Source organism: Dicentrarchus labrax, unplaced genomic scaffold (assembly GCF_905237075.1).
Source record: "Dicentrarchus labrax unplaced genomic scaffold, dlabrax2021, whole genome shotgun sequence".
Taxonomy (NCBI): Eukaryota; Metazoa; Chordata; class Actinopteri; family Moronidae; genus Dicentrarchus; species Dicentrarchus labrax.
The window spans coordinates 27,233,803-27,256,852 of NW_026136704.1; the positions used below are offsets into that span (position 1 = coordinate 27,233,803).

The 23,050-nt window shown below is 40.6% G+C and overlaps 1 long non-coding RNA gene across 1 annotated transcript; it reads left to right on the plus strand.

Annotated features, from left to right (window-relative positions):
• The first annotated feature begins 3,114 nt into the window (after nt 1-3,114).
• Nucleotides 3,115-22,331, plus strand: LOC127363182 (uncharacterized). Its single transcript, XR_007884675.1, has 2 exons — nt 3,115-4,276; nt 15,828-22,331. It is a non-coding gene; the product is annotated as an uncharacterized LOC127363182 (long non-coding RNA).
• The last annotated feature ends 719 nt before the right edge of the window (nt 22,332-23,050 follow it).

Consider the following 23,050-nt stretch of genomic DNA (forward strand, 5'->3'; position numbering starts at 1 on the left):
GTAGAGGTGGAGCTGCAATGCCGGCAGACACAGGTTGTCGCCATTTGCTGAAGAAGTCTGGGAGATTAGGCTAAAAGCTAGTAAGTGGACCATTGAGCTTACATTATTGTGTTACATAGAAGTAATCTAGTTAGTTGTGTAAAGCATCAGTTGGTGGGACCAAATAACTTGTTTTTCAGAATAGAAGTAACTTCAATGACAAAAACAACTGACTGAAATACATCTTTGCCAAAATAATTATAACTTTTTCTAATACATTTATTTATATAATTATGCAAATAAAGTAGCTAGAGAGGGGAAAAAAGCCATAACCCATGGCAATGGGCGTTTTAGCCACCACTATTGATTCCTGCCTCCAGAGCAGTCAGTCGCTGATAGGAACACAAATTGTTGTATATCAAGAAATGATACTATTCTTTTCTTCTTTAGCGCTGAGTACTAATACCTCAACTGGTATTTACAGGAGATGACTGTCTGAGGTTGTCTGGCCTGAGGTCACATTTTTGTTCCAACTAATAAGCCAACTGACATTTCCAGGTCAAAGTGACTCATGTAGTACAATAAGAGCTACAGTACTTGACAAGACTTCTAGTGAAGTTGTGGAGGGCTATTAGAAAAGTGTAGTAGGATTTGAAATAATGTAGCATCGGCTATGTTTGTGATAGAAACAATTAAGAAGTCAGGAGCTAGATGGCAAAAACCATTATAAATAGCCATCAACCCAGAGTCTGAAAATCAAAGTATATGCAGAGTAAAGTATATTCCATGCTTTCATTTTCTATAAAGTGTCCACACTTGAAAATTTGAAAGCGCACATTGTCACAGGAGGATAAAGGATCCCAGAACAGGAGATTTAAGCCATGTGCAGAGGCTTGTTTTATAAAAGACTAAAAATTATCTACTTCTGTGCTGTACTCACAGTTCTGGCGTCTCATTTCTTCCCTATAATGATTCCTCCTGGCTTTTCCTTACAGCCACATTCCACACCATGCACCCCCTACCACTGAACCCAGTCACCCCAGACAGCAAACTGCACAGCCTCTCTGGCCCCAATGTCTTTGACTTTGAGTTGTAAGTAAAGTAAAAGATAACCTTTAACTAGACAAGCCACTGGGGACTAGTCTCATAAAAAGCCCTGGCTAAAAAGCATTCTTCAGAAGTTGCAGACTGGTTGCAGTGCTCAAGGGTTTTTCTTACTTTACCATTTTTTTCTCCTACTCGTTCCTACAGGGCTGGATTTCACACTGAAGAAAACTTCTGTGAAATGAGTATCAGAATCTAGGTCCCATCCCATCCCAGAACCTAGACAAACCTACATAATCCACATGAATAACAATCAGATTAGTCAGTAGCACATTGAGGAGAGCTTGGAAGGCTCAACTTAGTTCAAGAAGTGGCATGCTGTATGTTTCACCTCCCCCAGTGTCCAGGAAAAAAATGTGTTTGCATTTCTTTACAGTGCACAGCAATGTGGGCCAAGGTTTTGGTGTCAGAGCGAAGTGGGAGGGAGGAGGAGAGGGGGGCAGAGAGGACGCTTGTGAGCACATAGCTGAGGAATGTGGGTGTGGACTCCTGCCAAAGGCATATGCGATCCTTATGTTCCCCTGAGTGCGAGAAGGCAAATGCGGTTAGACGGTTGGGGCCATGTCAGGACACAGATGCAGTGTGAGGACATAGTAATATGCCATGGAGTTCACACTCTTCGCTGCTTTTGTGTTTTCACATTTCCCTCTGTTTCCAGCTAGTATTTCCCCGTGCCCCTATTTTGAATCGAAAACAATGAGTCAAAGTGCAGAATTCTGATATGACGGAGAAGTTGCACCATGAAAAAAAATCTCATTAAATTTGAATTCTTGTCATTCCCTTAGCAGGACAGTTGAGTCAACATTTGCTAACACACAGACATTCTCAATACTAGAATACTGTGGCCAGTAGTCAAATCTGTCAGGAAAGCCACTTCCTGGTGTTGCCTGTTAACAATGTGCTTGTTTGGGTTTTCACTCTCTAATAACATTCCTAGAAAATAATAAGAGAATTTGCAAATATCTTATTTCAATTAAAGTTTTCAATTCAATTTTATTTGTATAGCGCCAATTCATAACAGAACGTATCTCAGGACACTTTTCAAATAGAGCAGGTCTAGACCGAACTCTTTATAACATTATTTAATATTAAATCATATACAACAAAATGTGTTTTCAGGTAGAAAAAAAAGGTTAGAAAATGCACAAATATTCTAGTTCAAGACATAAAGAGTATTTACTGTTGATCACAAAAACAAGAGGCATCTGTGAAGGGAGTTGTGTGCTGTAGTCATGCAAATCTTTGATCATTTAAAGTGAAAAGTGTTACATTCAAACAACTGTACAGTGGGTTAATATACTCCTGTAAAAAAAAAAAGAGAAAATTAATCATTAGACTGGATCAAAAAGCTCAACAGAATCAACCACATTCTGGACTAAAGCCAATGACTAGTTCAATAACACTACCAGATTAGTCTGTGATTTAGATGTAAGACTTACAGAGCTGTATTGCACAAAATATCTTTAAATCTGAATCCTATTGGAGTCTAACTGTGTAATCGGGCTAGAAAATACCATTCTAAAGAATTTGATTATATAAGCTTAACAGAACATATTTCAAAGAGACTCAACTGAACCAATTTAAAATGTAAATAGGAAAACACAAAATTACATTTGCAGACTTGTATCTACTGTACTTATCTTTTCCAGCAATCATGCAAGCCTGAACACGACTATATGTGTGTGTGTAGGTGTTGGCAGGTGTGTCTCCAGGGCTCTGTGGGTGACACAAATAAGTCTCAGAGAGACTTTGGACCCAAAAGACACCAAGCAATGGGGCCTGTAACTAGTGAAGTGCCGACGTGGATGACAGAACCCATGGGTGGTCACCAGCATCAGCTGAGCCTCCCTACTGCACATCGGCTATTGACCCAGCAGAATTCAGCACATTATTTTATTTGTTTATCAGTTCATCTGGTGTTTTTAGATTTGTTTACCTGCTTGTTATACCTTATAGTCTTGTTTAATGAAAGAATATTCTTTTTGTTCCGTGAAGGCCTTGTGAACAGAAAAGTCATAATTGCAACATAGTGTTAAAAACTGAAAAATCAATTTTTTGGCTGGATCTATGAGACAGAACAAGACCAATATCTCATAACATCAAATGGAGTGATGTGCCAATCTATATCTATTTAAAATTTTAAAAAATATTTAATAGGGATATGTCCTCTTGTTGCAAGGGCTTTTTATAGCTTTTTTGTTGACCCATGCACTCTTCTAGTTGGTCAAAGTGTGTATCTGGTAAGCCCAAGTGTCCATAGTTTGCACACGTGACCCTCTGGTAGGCCCAAGTGCTCTTCTAGTTGTCCAAAGTGTCCCTCTGGTTGGTTTAAGTGGCCCTTTGGTTGTCCCAAATTCCTTTCCTGGTGGTTCAAGTAAACCTTTGGTTGTTGAAAATACCCCTTTTTCTCAGCCCAAGCATCCCTCCGGTTGGCCCAAAGTGCCCCTAGTTTGATCTCATGCCCTTTTTGCTTGGACCAAAGTGTTCTTCCAGCTCAAGTGAAATTTTGGTGCTACTTCAGTAACTCTCTGGTCAGCACTTGTGTCTTTCTGGTTGGCCCAGATCCTCTTTTGGTCGACCATAGTCCACCTTTGGTGGCTCACGTGCCCTTTTGATTGCTCTAAGTGGTACTTTGGTAAGCCCAAGTGACCCTTTGGTTGGCACAAGTCTCCCAATGGTAAGCCCGGGTTACTCTGTGGTTGGTTCACAGTGCACTATTGATATACCACTTTTTTTTTTTGCTCCCTGTCCCATAGAAAGCCTGTGCATGCCACCGATCAGATGATTAATTGCGCTCCATTGTGTCATTACATCACATCATCATGTACCAAAGCAAGTCCACTTTTGGGCCAACAAACGTCACTATGAAACAACACACTTCAGGAGTGGGAAAACAGTCAAAGAGAGAAAGATGCGGAGAGACAGAGAGAGTAAAAGAGAAACAGATGTAGCCCAACTGTTGTGTAAGTTGAGAGGAGACAGCCGAGTCTGGGGGTGTGATTTGTGTCCTGACGTGACCTCTCCAGCAGCACTGATAAGACACCCAACAGGCATGACACAAGCGCATACTGATCTGATTCTTTTTTCTTTCTTTTTATCTTGTTTCTGACCATGCTGCTGACCATCACTGTTCCTCCCCTTGTAATTTATGCATCGCTGGAACCGATTATCCCCGTATGACTTTAGCTTCCAGGTTAGTAACATTCCACATCAGTCTTTGTTCCTTGCAGCCTTTGTACTGTCACACTTTCTTGCTCAAAGAGCCCTCATTAACCACCTCTGACATTATTTTAGTATCTTTCATCGCAGCACTAGATATATATCCCAGAGAGTTCCATTTATGTCATGTGATGTGAGCAATCTTGGGAAATGAGAGTCTGTGAGTGTTTTGTTGAAGACCAAAGCGTGTCAGAGCCGCTGGTCCCCGATACTTCAGGTGGGGTTCATTAAGGGACTTTTCTGTCATACTTTTAAGCCTTCTGATGGTGGGAGGGGAGGACTTAAGTGGAAATTCAGGGTATTTCAAGCATTCAAAACAGATTCAGAAGTTCAATGTTTCATGGATTGAACTTGACAGCCTGGTAATACCTTATGACTAACTCCGCAACGCACATAAACAATAAGAGCCCTTTTTTCCCGCTCTACCACAGGCAATGGTTACTACAGTCTGCCTTTGTGTTGCTCAAAGCTGTTACTACATGCAGTGGGAATCTATTTATGGCTGTTCACTCAGCCTGGCAATGGCTCGCTCACAGCCATATTCCATGATTTATATGAAAAATGCCCTCTCCACCCAGCTTGGGTTTGTGGTTAACTGCGACTGGCACGCGACTCATGGTATTTCCTCCAGAATGATAGTAAGAGAGTCACACACCGGCACTCTCAAGAATAAACAAGGTCTTCTTGAAAGGCACACAGGATGTAAACACTGAAGTTTCTATGGTAAAATTACGAGAGGACAAAGAGGGAAAGCAGGAGAGAAAAGTAAAAGACTTGGATCAAGTAAAACATCAACAGAAAGAAGAAAGAAAGAGTTAGGTGAGGCAGATTTATTTGTGTAGTATCTTTCAAACAGACGTAATGGCTTTGCATAGAGCATAAAATGCTTTAGAAAGCTCTTTAGGGAAAGATGAAGGCATTGATTTGCATGTTACAGTATATATACAGTATAACTACAGTACTGTAAATAGCTGGATATTTAAATGGAAAAAACTCAGATCCTTGACTTTTTGCCTTTAGCTTTCTTGTAAGTTCACCATACAGTTTGTGATCTGTCTTAGCTGTACACTTCAACAGAGACTAACATTTTAAAACAATAGGATGCTGTTACGGTACTTTGCCGGGTTGTGGCTCATGGCACAGTACATTTTCTGGTTTTGGAACAATACGACTCATTTACATGTTTAAATCCCAGCTTAATATCCATAAGCCCACAAATATTGTCTACTCTCTTTTGTGGATGGAACTGCCCCAGGATGTTTTCATGATTGGGAACTATGAGTTGTGGTTCTCTGGTTTTCCATTGAGAAATGCTGAATTGGCCATTTTAGCCTTTAACAACTTGAATCTTTTGAGATTGTTGTTATCAAAATGTTATTTTTATTTGGTTAAAGGACATATATGTTAGTATTCATTATTGGTTGGCCTTACCTTGCCATAAGTAATGAGTTTTAAAGTGTTACTCATCAATGGCAGGGAAAGGGAACAGGTAACCTGCTGCAGCAGTGGGTCATTCAGCCGGTGATGAAATTATTCATAGATTCTGTGTCCCCTCTACTCATGCGTGTCATAAGGTGTTTCACGCTTGTTTACGTTTTATCCAGGCACATATCAGTTACCTGAGCCCCGGCCTAATAATCTGCATCCAGGGTACGTGTAGGCGAGAACCAAGTATCGGCAGGACATTTGAAAACAACACCATCAACAACACTCAATGTGGCTGACAAACACTGATCGCTGATCCTAACAAAGCAGCATGTGTGTTTGGAAAAGTCTGGCACTGAGTTGCAGGTGGAGGCAGTCCGTCTCCGTGTTCCAACCGCAGGATTTGTCCCATCTCTGTTGCGGTGAAAGATTTGTCTTCTGATAACAGAGTCAACAACAACATCATTGTCTGGTTTTTGGTTTGAGGATGTCCCTCACTGCAGTACATTTACTCTACGGTGTCTTTTTGGATTTACATTTCAGGAATGTAGCTTATTGTTTTACCCATAACAAGCTTACAATAAGAGAAATATTTCAATATAATTGTGTTTCAAGTAGCTTGAGCATTCAGGGTCACAGCATGAGCACTCTGAGTGTCTGCTTTTTAGCTAATTTCTTCATCTGCACAAAGCTTAAATGCAGACATAACAGAAGAGAAAAATAAACCAGTGATACATCCAGCAGAGAACAAAGCAAAGGAAGTGGCCACCAAAACCCTCTTTTTTTCCATTTTTTTTCAAATTTATAGCATATATTCTTTTTTCATCTTTTGAGCAGACAAACATTTTTCTTTTGTTTTGTCTGAGCTTTGTTGTGGTAAACACTCTCACATTTTATTTCAAGTTATCAATTATTTAAGCTGAAATGCTCAGTCTGTAACCTCCCCTCACCACTTTTATCCTGGAATTTATTGTCTAAACTTTTATTTTTGAAGGTTTTATAGGTATAAAGGGGCTATAAAATGTGTTTATATTTTGTTATAGATGCAAAAACTGGAACAAAATAACCTCAGTTAGGTCAGAAATGTACAAAGACAGAATGTTCGATTTACAACTCCAAAATATATGAATATATGCAGTTTAGAGTCATAAACAGTCATAAGACCTGTTTGATTTGATCATTAGTTGGTCTTTGACATTCTCATATAACATATCAGTCTATTTTCTGATTCCATTGTCCTCATCGGGACTTTTCTTAATCCTTTTATGACCTTTGTTAACTATCATAACCTTTTGCCGTTATAATACAGGTAATGCCTACTCTGCACTGTTGCTATGGTAATATCAGATTATTCTGTGCTTTTAAGGTAACTCTTTCTATTTGACCAAAAATAGCATCAACCTATGATTTAATCAAAATGGGCAGTTCCAATGTCCTGGCTGATCAAGGTTCAAAAGGAAACAATCTGACCCACTACTAGTTATTATCTATGAGTAAACAATACATCTTTGGGTGGCTGAGGGGTAATAATACTTAATAACAGAGATTACAGCAGAGAAAAAGAAAAAAACATCTAAATCTGGGAGAGGTCGACTCTTTGATACCATTAACTGTGAACGAGACAATAAAACCGAGATTAAAAAGCTAAAGAACCACACTGGAAATCGTCCAATCACTTTGAGTTTTCAGTCTAGACTTAGGAATGACCCAGAGACCCCTGCCCGAGAATCACACAGTGCAGCTCATGTGGGAATAAATGGTTCAGAATTTGATAAAGTCTTGATTCTTTCTCAGTATAATGTTATGTGTTGTGGTATCAAGTAGTAGTCTCCTTAAGAAAATGGACAAAAAATCCTGCTCATACTATCCAAGTCCCTTTACTATTGCTCTTAATAATGTTATGGAGTTAGCACTCTGTGGCTGGCCAAATGTGTGTGTTCTGAGCTACTCAGTTATTGACTTAGAGAGTTCAGGGAGGAGCTCATGTCAATAAACTGGCCTGCCCCATGCTGGCTGCACCATATGGAGAGGTCTGGTTGTAATTCGTGGGACAGGCCAAGGCATAGTGCCAGGGAATTAGAGAGCCGGGCGGCAGGAGACATTTTAATTTGTGCTGCCATGTGCAAAGGCATGCACCTCCAGCCTGGGTCGGTTCCTGTGATTAGGCCGGCCAGCGTATTCTTAGAAGAGGGGAGGAGCAGGAAAACATGGACCCAGGAAATGCTATTGATTATCTAACGTGAACTGTCTTAATATAATGATGTGACGAGAGCATCCTGACTTCATCAAAACAAAAATATGTTCCAAAATGCATCATCAGAAATACATTTCATGTGTAACATTATCAGATTTAGACCTTTTGATTGACAGCACTATAATCTAAGACAGCGGGCTAAGATCAGTGACACGCCTGATTTAAAGCTCGACTTATTAATGTTTTTATATTACCAAGTTACAAGGGCTCTTAGTGTGAAACCCAAAGAGAACTCGTTATTTGGGTTATTTGGTTTTGCAGCTCTAAAGTGATAATGTAGTTCCTCTTTTGTCGTGGAGATGTTTGTCTTTCTCTTTAACAAGTTGTTATTTGGAGTTTTGTGCCTTTCCACCCCATATACTGTATGCCCAATGGTCCAATGTGTAAACAGATACTCAGTGCAATAATATATAGTCTGCCACTTGTTGCTACTTCTGGAAACATAAAACCCACCCTGCATCCTACAGGAAAGCATTTATCCTGGGACAAAGGGGTCCCATAAAAGATGTTTAGACTAATGTCATTATTATTGAATGGTAGGCTATTAATTAGCAGATGAAAGCAAATAATGGACTGACGTTAAAGACTTTATTTAATCACATTTTCTAGTTTGCTTTTGTGGTTTAATGCCATTTTATTAGTATCTGCAGCATCAATGGAAATGGTGCCATGGTTAACATGATGGACCTAAGTCTGTTTTAATGTATTTATTTCAATATTTTTTGTGATTTCCTTTTAAATCACAAGCAAGTACGATATAATTGCCATGTGACAGTGTCACATTAAGCTCAGTGTCTCTGATTATCTCATCATGAAGAGTCAACTGGTATAATTCTGAGGATAAATTTGGTCCAGTGGGATGTGCTGCAGTCTCTCCTGGCTCAGGCAGGGAGGGAGCACCTTCACATCTCCACGGTGACAGATTCCCATGAAAGGAGCAGAGCCGTACACTCAGCAGCCACTGTAGATGAAGAGCTTTGCTATAAATCCATTTCTTTTTAAACCAAAAAGTTTATCAAATTGTGAAATTGGTGTAAAAATTGTTGGGTAATTAGCTTTCACTTAAAAAAAACACAAATCCTTTCACAGACAGTATTGTAATAGGCTCCAGACTGTAAATTTGCCCCCCAAAAATAAATAAGGGGTGCCTTTAAAATACCTGTTTATATAAAAGATAAATTGAGTTGAGTTGCACAGTGGTGTTTGAAAGCCTTTACTTTGCTCTGAGCTGTGATTTATGTTCAGTAATCCTGTGTGGCAACTGAGAGCTGATTGAATTCACTGGAGGCTTGTCAGGTGTAGAGCTGTAAGCATTCCTCTGTTTCCTAGACAATGGGATTATGGGATATAGACAGTGAGATATGTCCAAACACGGGGCAGACTGGGTATAGGGAATGACCTCGCTCTCATTAGTGAGGTGGGGAGAGGATGGCAATTACCACTCACAGTCCCACAGGAAGACAGTGGCAATTCTAAAGGGACTTGTTAGGTGTGTGATAAACTATGTGTTAAGGTGACACCTTTACCTCATGTGAGAGACTTTCGTATGGATGCACCTCCTTCCCCATACTGCTAAATATAAGGTAACCCAGGAAAAAATTTGCATATTACAGAGCTTGATTTTCTCATAGTTATAATTCACCAAGTTGAATGGATTTAACCTTTTTACCAGTGACATATCTACCAGGGATTAGATACGTATCCAGGATCGATAAGATAATAATGAATTCAAAGGTTATCTATTTATTTGTGTTAAACAAAATATAATTTGGCATAAACCTAAGGGAGCCAGGATTCATGCGTTAAACATTTAACTTTAGGATTTTAAAATTTTAGGATTGAGCCAACTGAAGTCCTGGACCTGAGAGGATTTAGTGAAGGAGCAAATGTCCTTTTTGCTATGGTTACCAGTGTATTTGTTTCCTATGAAGAAATAAATTGAGTGGACTTGCAGACAACTGAAACACAAGAAGCCAATTAATCATAGCAATATAATTAAATCACTTCAATCAATGCAGAATGGTGATGTGATGTCGTGATGAGTCTGGCTTGAAGCCACATTATAAAACTCGCAGGTTTACGGATGTTGCTCGCAGAGCTCGTATTACTTCATAAATACATTTCAAGGGAACATTTCAGAACACATTACTCCAAGATGTGACAATGCGATGTTGTGCATTCAGGGTTGAGTGGTATAACATTTATTGCGTGCATGACGCAGGCATTGTTCAAAGCAGAACATTTTAACCCTTTATGGGACACAACCAGTCGCTGTGCTGCTTCTTTCTAAATACCTATACTGTTTTACAAATGTGGTTTTATTTTCATAATCTTGGCTGTCAGTTATGACATTATTTTATTTACTGGGTTAATTGCTGAGTACATGGGGCAATAGTACAAGCAATCAAACAGGTCGGAAACAAGCCCAGTATCCAGACATATTAAACAAACAACTTATTTGGAAATTACAACCACAATGTCATAAACTTACTGACATACTATTCAGCTTGCCAAATGTTAATGAGATTACAAGTAGTCTACGTTTTAATGGTGACCTACTGTACTTGTCATATCTGCGTGTGTGCATGATTTATAGTGCAACAGATGAACATAAAATTTTACTTTTGGTTTCACTTTCAAACAACTGGGACAGATACGTGTGGTTGTCCGACCACTCACACTGTTGCCCTGTTGAACTCGGTGATTTCACCACAACCTCAGACATTAATGAGAAACATTTTATTGTTGTGTATAATTTGGACAAGAATGACAGCCAGATCTACAGAAGCACGTTGTTAAAAAAAGGATTTCTTTTTTTATGTTTTGCCCTGTCTCTGACGTGTAAGAACGCACAGCAGGAAGGAACAACAGACACAAGAAAGCTATTATCATGTTGTGCATACTGGAGAGAAAAGCCTTTTAAAAGATTGTTTGTCTCCAGCATTTAAATAAACTGTTCAAAAGACCTGAAGTTGATCTCTTAATGTCAGTTTAATACAACATGAGTGCCTTGGTCAAAGGCCGACATAGAAACACATTGAACCGAACCGTATATGAACCGAACAAAAACTGCCTCTTTAAAAAGTATACACTGTATTAGTCATTATGAAACCCACTCATACAGTAGTGTTAGTGTAACTCAGGGTGAAAAATGCGTGCCTGTGTGTGTATTTATGTATGTTCGTGAGAGAAAGAGAGTGTGTGAGCGAGTGTTGGGGGAGAGCCGATTCAGTGTTGCTAATGACTGCCTTCCCATGAGCTTAATCAAAGATTTGTACATTTAATTGCTGTCAAGTCAGCGCTCACCACCTGCCACGTCTTGCCACACATGTGCTCACCCCCTCTCTGGGAGCATTTCCAGCTCCATCTATCATCCATGGCTGAAGGCTGAGACAACACAGCCTGCTGGGCAACCTGCACTCAGCCGTCCAGCCGGGCCCAGCCAGGCCTGCGCAGCATGGACCCAGAGAGAACCGCTCAGCGTGTCGGGAGGTCTGTCAGCACCTGGGCCTTACAGTGCCAAACCATTCCTCACATTATTAAAAACAGACTAGCCTAAAACTGACACTGAATAAAGCCAGTGAGATGTATGTTTTTGTTTTCTTCTCTCACAGAGGCATTCACACGGCCGCGCGCAACCTGGCCGTGACACGAGATACATATCAAAGCAGAGGAGTTCTGTGAAACGCCGCCAACCGTGCGCCTCTGTAGGCCTCACCCTAACTCTCACGCTAACCGCTATCACCGTGTGTGAGAATTGGTGGTCTGCTTTGTCCCTCAGCACAGCCCAGGATGGAATGTGGGCCTGATCTGTTATCAGTCTCAGCTTGTTTTCCCAGCTGATGCCCACAGGCCTGGTGTAACGCAGCCACACTCTTGCACGAGCTGTGTGTAGATCTGTCAGGGCTGTTTGCTAATGTTTCTCACCTTTGGATTTGTGGGTCTGCTACAGTATGCATGACAGACATTATTAGTCCCTAAAGGCCTGAGCGTCCCAGTGAGAACACAGTAATGCAGCATCAAGTGGATTTTGAAACACTGGGAAGACTTACACTGTGCACTCTACCAGACTGGATCCAGTATGTGGGGGCTGTTTCATGGACTGTTGGTCGTGAGTGGTGATTCCATAAACACTTCATAGGCGGATGTGGTGTCATACATCCCTTTATCCTACGCCAACTCCTAAATGTCCTAAAAAAAGCTCTTTTATAAGTTGTTACTAATGGTTGTATTACTGTTTATAAATGCTTAAGATATGTTAATATATGTCCATAATTAACAATTAAAAAGGATAACTTTTTGTACTGGCAGGTTTTGAATAACCCCTTTGGCTGATGTGAATGCTGACATTTCTTGCTTTATGTTTTTAGCTGGTGCTTTAATTCCAATGGGCAGTTTGACCTCTCACCGTTTAAAAATGAGCTCCACAGCACGCAGACCAAAATCCATTTATCATCAACTTAATAACATTTACAACTGCGGACTTGATGGATTATCGAAAAGTGAGAAACTCATGACCCGTTTTTTCTTTTATTCAGCCCATCAAGTCAGTAATTATAAATGTTAGAGAGTCATTCATCAAAGGACATATCCTTATTTGTGTCTTACTGTGGATATATAGAGCCTTTACAAATGACTTCATATTCATTAACAAAGCCATGTGTGACAAGTTATAAATCCCTCATAAATTGATGGCTTATTAAAATGTTATATTTTGGACATTTATGAGACTTTCACCCAGAACACCAGTATGTTTTAAACCACATGGAGGCAGTCTAAGCATCAAAACATTTTGGGGGATTTTCAAAAACCACATTATCTAAACTTTACATCTGTTGTAACTCCCTTATCCAGTTACACAAATTGTAAAATAAATATTTCCAGTATTTGTACGACAAATATCAAACAAAAGGAAACTTAAAAGTAGTACAATGTGGCTCTGGAAACGGATGTCAGGCAAGTTTCACACATAACCAACATTTCACACAAGATCACACACAGTATGGTGGTGGCTCAGGTGTTACAGTTAATGTAATGTTTGAAAGTTTGCTAATTATCCCATACACGGCTCCAGGCTAGACAGACGAAAACAGGCCTGACCTGTACGGTGGGAGGCAGTTTGACTGTAAGCTGGCAAGTCAGGACAAGGCTTTCTGTAGCCTGGCATCTCCTGGGGCCAGAACGCTGCATGCAAGGTGTGATCCAGACCTGCTCCCATGGGTGCCTGAGCCAGGGAGCAGGTGGAAGGCTACAGCTGCCTGTTTGACTCCCTGAGCTCATCAGTGGCCCAGCCTTTTCACTGTCTAGAGGAAAGAGGAAAGGTTGACTTGCCTCCGTAAGCAAGGCCTTCCGACAGGTTCTCATTTACTTTCACATTCTTTCAAATAAGGGATTTCTTTGATGGAGATTTGACGCTAAATTGAATGTAGTATGTCTGGCAGAGGAAAGTGAAGATTGTCTAGTAATAATGGCCACCTTTAAACCCATTTTGAAAACGTTGTTGTTCTGAAGGTTCCCAATTTCAAATCAGGGCTTGGCAAAAAAAAAAAGAGCCATTAAATGTACACTCAAACAGAGTTAACTCTAAGTGAAAATCAATCACCTTAGCAACAGATATTTTACCTTATTAATCACATCTACTGTTGACTATAGCTGTACCTGCAACTGTAGATACTTTCTAGGCTTTTAACTCATACTCTTGAATATGATCACTGATTGCTGTTTGATGTCTGTGTTTACCCTCATATGCGTTTCCCCTTTTATTCAATTGCAGCTTTATGTGTTTTTATTTTATTTTTTTTATACTTCGAGAAATAGTCAGACATTTTGTGAAATACTCTTTCTTGTCCAGCGTTAGATGAGAAGATTGATAGCAATCTAGTTTTTGCCCGAGCCTAGATGAGCCTAGATAGGGATGTATTTCTGATTCTGATAACTCTCAGCAAGAAAGCAAAGGTGTATATCTCCAAAATGGTGAATTATCCTTTAAGATTGCAACTTGTAATATCTGCTTTTACTTTCATGAAAAGAGAGTGAGCAACATTGGACCAGTCTTTATAGCTAGAGGTTAAATGAATGAATCAATCAATCAATGAAATATGCCACATTAAGTCAACTTTTCTCACATATTTCTCACAAACTGACTTCAAATGAAAATATGATACTGTGAAAAATACTGTTTTACTGTATGAAAAATACGTGCTGCTGTTGATTGGCACCCTGCTGTTCTGAGTCCAGTCTCACAGTCAAGAGGAAATTGTCCACACACTCAACTCCCCTCTGTCATTACTGAAGTGGCTTTAAATGGTAAATGCACTGACATAGCGTCTTTTTCTACTCTTCCGACCACTCAACGCCGCTTATACTACACACTCACATTAACCCATTGACACACATTTGTATACTGATGGCAGAGTCTGATGCCCACTGCTCATCAGAAACTAACTAATCCCATTTACACACATTCACACAGCCATCGGGTGCAATTTGGAATTATTCCTTTCTTGCACAAGGATGCTTCTTTTTTTAAACTTTTATTTATTCAGGAGAGTTTCACTGAGTGCAATGCCCTGATCACATTCACACCTGGATGTTGTGCAGTACAACCACTGGAGCGGCTGGGGTTAAGGGGCTTGGTCAAGGGCACCTCAGCGGTGGTGATGAGGGAGGGGCAAGCGGTGCTTTTCACTTTGCCCACCCCACTTCAACATGCAAAGGGGAACCAACAACCACCTGATTAGTGGACTACCCACTCTACCTCCTGAGCCACAGTTGCCCCTCTACGTGGTTAAATAAGAAGCCTTAACTGGGATCCACCTGCTTCCACTGATGCAGCAAATGCAAAGGCTTTTGGTGAATTGTTTCTTATTGCATAATGCAGCATATTCCTGCCTCTGATTCATTTGACTCAGTGTTTCTTCATCTTTGAGCTGTAATCTGGAGAAAACTGAACCAGACAACCCAGTTTGAGGATCGCACCGGCAGAAAGGAGGCTTGACCATATGGCCGCTCTTCAGGGAATAGAAAATAGATAGAGTTCACGATCTCTCTCATATCGTGACAGCAGATGCAATCCGAGTGGTCTGTTTCGCTGACTCACATGTTTGGGCCACCCACGTATGAGAGCGCCAAGCTAAAATCACACACTGTTTCCACGACAACCATAATTTATACCTTCAAAACAACTTTTTCTTTCATCTCACACAAAAATGTAATTAGAAACTAGCTTCTGGACGCACAATGTCATAAATACTGCATTTTTGCAAAGTTTGAACAAAATAAGTATAACACACAGACCATGTTCCTTTCTCGGGGAGGAATAGACTTTGCATAACAGGTAAACTAAACTAAGAAAATAAGGGTTGTGTGACAAAAGCAATTGCAAAACAGCACACAACACATAAATCACATTGCAAGACAAGTGGAAAAGTGTTTGGCGAAAGCCCGATCCTCCATTCTTGAATTTTATCTAACTTCCTAAGGTGATTTCCTATTTAAGGTCAGACACAGCTTCCTACTTCTTGATGAATCTCGAGCATTTCATATGCCGGAGCCAAGATATCACTTAAGAGAAAGTCAGGACCTTTCGGCGTATGAATGGGAGGAAATAGCTGGAGAGTTTACCAACCATGCCAGTCATTCAATAATAACAGCCCCTCTTTGCTTCGGTGTCAAATACAAAAGCTTGTTTTCTCTGCAAGGATTTGATTTGCTTCCATGATTTGAAACTGACCGTTTAAAAAGCATTCTGTGGAAAGTTTTCAGATCTCTCTCTCTCTCTCTCTCTCTCTCTCTCTCTCTCTCTCTCTCTCTCTCTCTCTCTCCTCTCCTCTCCCCCCCTCCTCAGTGAAAACAGGGCCTGATCTGGCCCCGGCCCCGGCCCCCGGCTTGTTGGGACAGCTGCTCAGATGATCTGGGCTCTCCGCAGGTTCCATGATTCATTTTCTGAGTCAACACCACGGATTTGAGCTTCAACCTCAATGCAGTCCTGATTCACGGACAGATTTGTAAATCTGAATGATTACTCAATTCGATGTGCACAACATAAATGCTTAGCGTGTATCTCATATAGAGGCAGTGGTTTTTATTTCCATATTTTTCCAGCTACGACAAACAAAAAACCAAGCTTTCTCTCATTTTCTTTTACAACAGCTCCACAAGGCATCTTTTTCTTCTTGTTTGTTGTCATGAGATTTGAGTTTTATAAATTATTTTGAGATAATAAGGAATTTTCTACAGTGTTTGGTGGATAATTATCAGTGCTCCAGCTGACGGTCACGCATGTGAGTTCTGTTACCTAAAAACTGCCAATTTGTGTCATTACTGCTGACATATCACACGGAAACAAAGCTGCTGCTGTGACGTTTTTGCACTGAAGGACTTCTTTATGACTTTGGGAAGTAAGAGAATGTCACAACACAAAATGAAAAAGAATTTTGTACAGAGTGTAATAATATGAGCCGCTATCTAGTTTCCTGCTTGTTATTTTCTGCTTCTTTTTTTTTTTTTGGATGAGGAGGTTGCGCCAAAAAAATCCCATTTCACTTATTTATTTGCCTCACATCACAAGTAATTTTATCTATTTTGTGCTTCTTGCAATTTAAAGGGATTTAAATTACATAGTATGTGAATGCTACAGAAAGGTTTTTTGACAGAAATGTGATTATGCTCCCTGTATGCTCTAGCTTTTCCTTTCCAAACCAAAAGGGGGTTCACTGATTCATGGACTATTGTTAAAATACACATAACACGTTTTAGACCTATGACGTTCCTCATCCACATAAATTCCTGTCACACTGCAAAACAACATGGCTAGTTTATCCAAATTACCATGAAAATAGAACAGGACTTGATTAACAGTGATGGGTACTTTGGCAAAAACAAAGTTCTTTTAAAAATATACTTTTACTGGAGCTATTTTACATATCTCTACTGAACTCTTGACATAACACTTTTTATCACTCATTACTTATTCAATATTTACAAAGAATGTACATAATGACTTGGAAGAATGTGCTCTGTAGTGTGAGAAAGCACACTCCTTTTTTTTTGTCTAAGACAGGGCATTACCAGAAAAGCTCCCAGTCACACCCATGTGATGAAGGAACGGGTGAAGGTTTCAGTGTGGCTGATCTGGATCGCTCTGGTTCTGCTCCTCACCCTGGACTGAATTAGCAGCCCATCTTTCAGCCGGTACCTCCCTTACCAGTCTGGCATGGAGAGTGTGTGGGCTGGGACGGATTAATGATGTCAGGCCAGCAGTTTTGTCATAGCCACTCCCAGTCTGCGTATAAAGCCACTAATCACCAATCTACCTTCAGCAGACTGCTCAGCGTTCCCTACTCATGCTAAATATTATTGTTGTGAGTTGTAGGTCTAGTGACTCATACTTTCCATTGAAATCTTACTCATTCAGCTGCTACAATGGGAAGGAGTGGCTTTCTGCTGCCACAGTTGTACACTACACACATTCCCACACACTTCTCTATACAGCAATATTCAACTGTAGTTTATGCTCCACAAAGGTCAGTCGAGGCCTACTTAAAAGCAGCATTAGCCTTTACCTGAAAATGAATAGAGTAACCGGTTCAGAATGAAGGATAGCCTGCTAATTAGAAAAGAGATGAAGATGTCGCTGGAATGATAATCCTGTTTTTTTCAGGTTTAATAACATTCATAACTGTGATGTTTTGTGATTTTAGTCTCTCATGGCAATCTGTCAGTTGAAAGCTGACAATGGGAGCAGCTGGAGATGGAAGGTTGGGCTTTGTTTTTTTTTAAAACAAAGGAGGTGGACAACTTGAAAGACGTAGCACTGACGAAGGCCGATGCATCATGCCTTCTGTTAAAAGTTGCACGTGAACACAGCGAACGCCACAGCCGCTGGCCTGTTGGCTGCCGGCATGCATGTACGCTCTGTGCCCGCATGAGAGGAATTAACTAGTGCGTATGTGTGCAGAGAGATGAACAAAACAAACTGGGAAGCCACAGTTACACCACAATAAATTTGATCAAGCAAGTCTCGTCATGTGCTAAGAATACAAATTGCGAATCCATCTGTTAAAATTTTGATGCATCTGGCAACTAAGTTTTTCTTTGCAGCACTGTTTGTCAACCCACGGTATTTTGCTCGTGGAAAAAGTCGAGGTGAAGGCGTAACATGGAGAAACTAATGCCAATGCCAGCTGCCTCCAACGTCAATTCACAGTGCTCAATCTGTTGAACGGCCTGATGAGGACCGACTGAAGACAACCGCACCGATCACACTGCAAACGCTTCAGTTGACCACACATGGCCCGACGGCGCCCAACGGTTTGGTGTGCCAGGGCCCTGAAGGGTGTGAGAGTTTGTTTTAAAACCCAGAAATCTCAGCACAGTGAGGTAAGTTTTGAGTCATACGTACTGACGAGCAACCAAGTCAAATCCTGACAGACACATTATGCCCTGCTCATTTTGCGTTATGGGACAGTGAAAATGACACATATTCCACATTTAAAATGACACATATTCCACATTTAAGCTGCTGCTATTTTGCTTGCTCTGCTGTCAAGGAAAACATCTACTTAATGCTTGTGTGTGTGTCTCTGTCACTTGCTAAGCTTTCTTGGTGTGGGTGTGTGTGTGTTTGAGTGCACACTATGGGGAGTCAGCATACAGGCCCACTTCACGTGGTTCGGAAGGTGAAGGGCTATTAGGGGAAAGGTGAGTATGGGACTGCTGCTCTGGGTTACTCAGTAACTGGGGCTCTCTCCTTCCCCTCTCAGGCCTCTAGTGCTGTTTCTGTGCAACCACCCCCACTCCTGCCACCATGCACATACAAACACGCTTTCCTCACGTTCTTTCTCTAAAAGACGAAATAATGAAGCAATACTCTAGTTCTCAAGTTGATTTTCCCATTGGAAAACCTCATGTGTATAGATATCCGAACCACAAACTTATTTACAAACGTAATTAAAGGCTCAGAATTACCCCAATAACTCATTACAGAATAAATAAATGAATGCCTCTTTAGAATAATTTAAGCTAACAAAAAAAAAAATCACCAAAACTGAGATACTCCGTATGCCAACAGGGCAGATTTGGTGAAATATCTGCAAATACTGAAGGTAAAACTCTGTTAATAATAGCTTTTGTTGGTAGTTAGCTACCAGTTATGGTACAGTCCCTACATAAATCAGAAATACCACATATTGTTATACTTATACAGTCTAGGCTGCTCAGAAATGCCATTATTTGGTGTGTAAATGCTTCTTGTTCTAGGGTGCTCAGTTTGCCTTCAGGCGGTTGAAGCTTCAAGCTAGAAATAACAGAGTCTGTGAGACAGAGGCTACATACAAATCATTGATCTCATCTGTTTACCATAAATATACAAAAGTAGTGTAATTGATGTGAGGATGAGATACGCATGCTCAACTTTAAACTAACACCACAGTGATGCAGTACAGAACCAAAGCGGATGTTGCCACCTTTAACTGGACCACAGCCTCCCACTATTGCGTCACCTTCCAGGCACTCTGGCGTCAAAACACAGCCGTGTGTAATGCAGCTATAGCTTGTGCTCATATGCGTGTTTGTTTACTGTCCCTGAGCGGGGACACATGAAAGTGGGGCGACAGGGTAGGTGGCCGTGACCCCGGCGACAAGAACAACCCCTGTCCATATAATTGCTGCCTTTCTTCCTCTCCCGCGCACACACACACGCGCACACACAGCTCGGCCCTGTTCTTTCGCCTCAGGATGGGAGTCACGGGACTGTGCTTTGAAGAAGCGCACAGCACAACCACATTCGATCCAATGGGAACGAAGACAGTGCTCTCTGTGTGAGTAATGATTGACAGCATGTTGGATTACTCAGAGGCATTAGTCATGGTGAATTTGTTACATGTTCTTGTTCTCTATTCTGCTAGTGTGAATAGGTCTGTCTGTCTGATTTGGTTGTGTGCTGTGGCAAACCTGGTGATTTTTAAAAAGTTTGGCAAAAAAGGCATCTAAATGTTCTTCAGTTTGAAATATACACGAATTATCATGGTAAGTAAACACACATCTCTGACTACCAGTAGGTTCCAATAAATCTTCATCAAAAACCCTTTTGTGATGCACTGCTTTGTAAAATATATTATGTTAATAGGGAAAATCACCCTAATCAGAATTTCACAGACCTTCCAAAACTTCCAAACTGCCTCAAAAGTCAGCATTTACAGCTTGTGCGTAAAATATTTTTCATGGGTGACTAAAATCCAATAACAACACAGGACAAATCTGGTCATTAGTGAAACAATTCGGAAATCACTGAACGTGCTGTGTGTGGCTCTGGGACTGTACAAAGTGTTCATACCAGCAAAAGCAAACATGTTTCTGCTGGGAGGAAAAGCTTACACAATGAAGTATCACAGCCACACGCAATACTGTACAAGGATTCTGGGGCACCATCGGGGGGTCCAACCTTTTCCAACAGCGTGAGGGCAAGGCAGCTCCATCATTGGCTAACTTTTGGCTGGAGAGAGCCAGTCATCTCTGCGCTCTCCTCTCATCCCACAACTAACCAAACACTGTGCTGTTAGCGTCTCTGATATGCTTTGTTTATCAGGCCACCTGGACATGCATCTGGTCAGCCAGGGAGTATGCCTGTCAATAGCAGTGCCAGATGGACGTGCATTAATAACTGTATCTTATGTGTCAAAAGCACAAGCTGCAAATGCTGACTTTTGAGGCAGTTTGGAAGTTTCCGAAGGCCTGTGTTGTGTTGGGATCACTGAATGAAATGCTGATTAGGGTGATGAGAACAGCAGAGAATCGGAGAAGAAAATTAATTACAGTGCACTTGTGTTGGAGGTCAGTACTTCACAGTGCCCCCCTTCCTGTGCTAATAGACAAATTACGTAATAGCCTCTAAAGAGAGAGAGAGAGAGGTTTGACATAAGGTAACCTTTCCAAATAATAAAAGCGATGTGGAGAAATAATCATGAGTACCATTGATATGAGGCAAGAGATATCTGAGCTTCATAATAAGATAGATGTACACGCCCTGTACTTGAAGCTGCTAGTGGACAATGCATGGAGAGCATATTACATCATGTCTTTATTCTAATGGGTTTAATAAGGTATGTCGGGATAGGGAGATGAGAAGCTCAATTCAAACCAACAATTTGGCTGAGGTGATGAAATCCAGAAACAAAGCGTTCTCCAAGTATTGACTAAGACCATGTTACGTATAATGACTGATAAATTAGATTTCCGGGCATAAACACATCTCCTCTTGCAGAAAGTTTGTGTTGAATGTTTAACAAGGGGGAAGGTCATGATGCAACTGACCATAATCTGCGAGGACAGCACAGTTTATGAAATGAAGCCTAATCAAAACAGATAACACATTAACGTTGTACATCTCACAGTGTTTCTACTTAGTGCTTTAGTGGCACAAAGTCCAGTATTTCGTCATTGATTTCTTAACGACTTCCTATCGGACAGGACATCTGTGTGGGAAGATTGGAGCAGGAAAGTAGAAAAAGGCATTTTGCCTGAACCACGGAGTCACTAGTAGAGAAACATACCAGCAGTGTTAAAGGTTTTTGCCTAAGCTCAGCATAATCCAAATTCCCTTGAAGCTGCTGTTTATCATTTTAGTCCACCTGGGATAACCAATGTGGACTTTGTTTGTATTGATCTATTCACTCTACATATTTCCATTCTAATATTATGTCCTTGCTACACGTAAGAGCTCAATTAGAACTACTTTGTTAGACTATAAATAAATCTGTTAGTTGTTCTGAAGCTCTGTGCTTGAAGGTGGAGAGAAAAGCCAGGTCTCATGGAGAAGTACTGTTTGAATACGGGGATAACGGCAGTTATTATTTCACACAAATGCAAGAAATACTGTATCAAGGGTATATTTATTATCCATGAAGGGCAATTCTTGTACAGCCAGCAGTATATACATATTCAACATCACCAGACAACAAACAATAGACAACAACCAGTGAACAACAACCAGATTTCACCGAGTCATAAACTGGTTTCTAGATGTATGCAGACGATGCCGTTTTAATTGTATCTGCAAGAAAGAATATATACTCAATTTCCACGCAACCATCAGAGCATTTCATATTTAGGTACTTTTGGGTACTTTAAGGACTAGTGTGTAGGATTTAGTGTCATCTAGCAGTGTAACTGCAGATTGCAACTCCCTTGCTTCACCCTCCCCTTCCTAGTGCGAAGGGGAAGCTACAGCAGTCGCAAAACTTATTACGCTATGTAGAGCCAGTGTTGTGTTTGTCTGTTCTGGGCTACTGTAGAAACATGGTTCAACATGGAGGCCACTGTATCAAATGTATTTTTTATATAGCCTATCTAAGGACGAACACTGCAAATTACTTCAGGCTATAAACACTATGTATCATTAGTCTATTCAGTTAATACAATCAAGCTTATCAATCTGTCCATTAAAATAAAAAATTATTCTAGTCTCGTATGTATAGTATATTTAAGTTTCAGAAAAACATGGTGAGCAATAGTCACCACATCAATTATATTAGTACAATGATTGATCAATTGTTTTTTCCACATTTATCCTGAATTTGTCCTGTATACAGAACAGCATCACTGAGATGTGATAAAAAAAAAACCTCATTCCTCTTGTTTAGCTAATTACCGAATCCTACTTTGATGATTCATTTCCAAGCGAGGAAGCAACACATGATATTTCTGAGATTGAACATGTAGAAAGAGCAAAATTAGTGTGATTTCCAGTGGCTGTGCATTTGTCATTTTCCTGTCAGAGTTTCTGCTGAGGCAATAGGTAAGAGAGTTCTCAGCTATGGATCGACATCAATCACCAGTCACTGGAGCGAGAGAGAGAAAAACAAAACTCTATATTGCTGGTGTCATCCTTTAACCCAGATTCCTGATGGTCTCATGCTTCAGCAGGCAAAAGCTTGGTGACCGCTGTCATATGGAGCGGATGATGGGATGAATGTTTGCCACCCTGCTCACCACTACCTACCTCTAAGTGGTGACTCCATCACCTCCCACATCTGCTAACTCATTAATACAGCCACCGGCAGGAAAAAGCTC